Source organism: Aotus nancymaae, unplaced genomic scaffold (genome assembly GCF_030222135.1).
Source record: "Aotus nancymaae isolate 86718 unplaced genomic scaffold, 86718_ANA_hifiasm-v0.15.2.pri h1tg000014l, whole genome shotgun sequence".
Taxonomy (NCBI): domain Eukaryota; kingdom Metazoa; phylum Chordata; class Mammalia; order Primates; family Aotidae; genus Aotus; species Aotus nancymaae.
Window position 1 is genome coordinate 88,834,773 of NW_026988425.1, and position 2,309 is coordinate 88,837,081.

Consider the following 2,309-nt stretch of genomic DNA (forward strand, 5'->3'; position numbering starts at 1 on the left):
CAAAGTGCTGGGATTACAGGCTTGAGCCACCGCGCCCGACTCAACCCAATATTTAGAGAACTAAGGAATATTTCATTTTGACTTCTCTAAGCAGAAAAGAAAAAAGAATTTGGGGCCCAAAATAACTATCTTTAAATATTTGAAAGACTGAAAAGCAAAATAAATAAATAAACAAGTAAATAACTATGGGTCTTATTCTATTTTTTTTCTGGTGGTAGCTTTAGTCTAATATTTATTGTTTCCCCTTAAAAATACACTTAATTAGCTTTGCGCAGTGGCAGTGTTATAGGCAATGAGGTTTATCCGAGGCGCGATTATTGCTAATTGAAAACTTTTCCCAATACCCTGCCATGACGACTTGAAATATAGTTGGCATTGGCAATTTTTGACAGTCTCTATAGAGATTGAAAAAAAAATACTACTTAATTTCCCCTTTTTCATTCCTGTTGCTTAACTACCATTTTTCCTTTTCTTCTTCCTCTCTCCCTTTCTCTTCCCTTGTATCTCTCCTTTCTCTTTATCATTTTCTTTTTTCCATTGTCTTTCTTACCTTTCTTTCACTTTCACTTCTTCTCTCATTTTCCTTCCTGTATCTTTTTCTTAAGAAAACCAAATTGTGGCGTACATAGTGTAAGCAAAAAACCTCACATGTATAGTTTGCATCGCTATTGTATATTATAAGTTTCAAAAACAAAGCACTCTCCTTTTCTCTGATGTTATGCTTTAATCTGAGAGGCAATATTTACAGAGTGTTCAGTGGTCTGAAGGAAGTAAAATATAACACAAAGATCTTCTAGACATATACAGTATAAACTTTTACTTGACTACATTCAGATGTTATCAAGAGAAAGTTCATCAATAACTTGCTGTTATATAAAAATTGGAAAATGAAAATTAAGAAAAAACAGAAAAGCAGCATCTGGATTTTCTTTTTTTTTTTTTTTTTTTGAGACAGAGTTTCGCTCTTGTTACCCAGGCTGGAGTGCAATGGCGTGATTTCGGCTCATCACAACCTCCGCCTCCTGGGTTCAAGCAATTCTCCTGCCTCAGCCTCCTGAGTAGCTGGGACTACAGGAGCACGCCACCATGCCCAGCTAATTTTTTTTTGTATTTTTAGTAGAGACGGGGTTTCACCATGTTGACCAGGATGATCTCGATCTCTTGACCTCGTGATCCACCCGCCTTGGCCTCCCAAAGTGCTGGGATTATAGGCGTGAGCCACCGCACCCGGCCAGCATCTGGATTTTCAAGAATATTGCAATACATTTGGAAGTGGAAGCTGAACACATGGGAAGAGAACAATTAAGTCCACATGTATTTGTGTTAAATTTGGGGAGTGCTCAAATGACAGAAGACATTCACAGCTAGCTCAAAAGTTAAGACTTTCCTTTTATTATTTTTATTGTATACTATGTGTTAATAAGAAAACATAAACTGGGAAAACAAAACCAAAACAGAATTACCCAAATACATCTAGTTAATTTCTGGATGTATAGCTTTATCTTTATCTTTAGCTCTACAATGTACATGCTATTTTATAAATACACTCTTCTTCCAACAGGATCCTCAATATTTTTCTGTATCAATAAATATGGAATAAAAACCTTTCTAGGCCTATAGGTGATCAGAAAAGGAAGAAAAGATATGGGACATCATGATCAGCAAGACCTGATAGTGGGTGAGCTTATGCTGCTACTTGAAGGATGTGCAGGATTTAGAATACCAGATAGGAGATGAGAGTCTCCCGGAAGAACAGCAACATGGAAAACTGCAGGAAAGGGAAAGAGCATGGGTCAGGCATGGCCCAGTGGGCGGACCAGTGTGGCTTCCTGTGGGTAAGTGGGGAAAGGCAGAGAGAAGGATAGACCCAGGCAAAGAGAAGCTTTAGAGCACCTGTTCATCATCAAGAAGAAATGAATTTGAATGGCAGTCCACAGGGAAATACAGAAGACTCTCCACATAAAGTGAATTGTTACAAATTATCCACAGTACTAATTGAAAAACTGGGATTCCCCTCTAGAGAGCTTTAAAAAAGACAGATGTGACAGGCACACTGACTCACATCTGTAATCCCAGCACTTTGGGAGGCCAAGGCAGGTGGATCATGAGGTCAGGAGTTTAAGACCAGCCTGGCAAAGGTGGTGAAACCCTGTCTCTACTAAAAATACAAGTATTAGCCAGGCATGGTGGCGAGTAACTGTAATCCCAGCTAATGGGGAGGTTGAGGCAGAGAATTCATTGAACCCGAGAGGCAAAGGTTGCAGTGTGTTGAGATCATGCCGCAGCACTCCAGCCTAGGTGACAGAGTA

General features: G+C 39.2%; 1 non-coding gene across 1 annotated transcript; it reads left to right on the plus strand.

The window, feature by feature from the left end:
• Window positions 1-263: 263 nt before the first annotated feature.
• Window positions 264-404, plus strand: LOC135275084 (U4 spliceosomal RNA). The gene has a single exon (XR_010342793.1). It is a non-coding gene; the product is annotated as a U4 spliceosomal RNA (small nuclear RNA).
• Window positions 405-2,309: the final 1,905 nt, after the last annotated feature.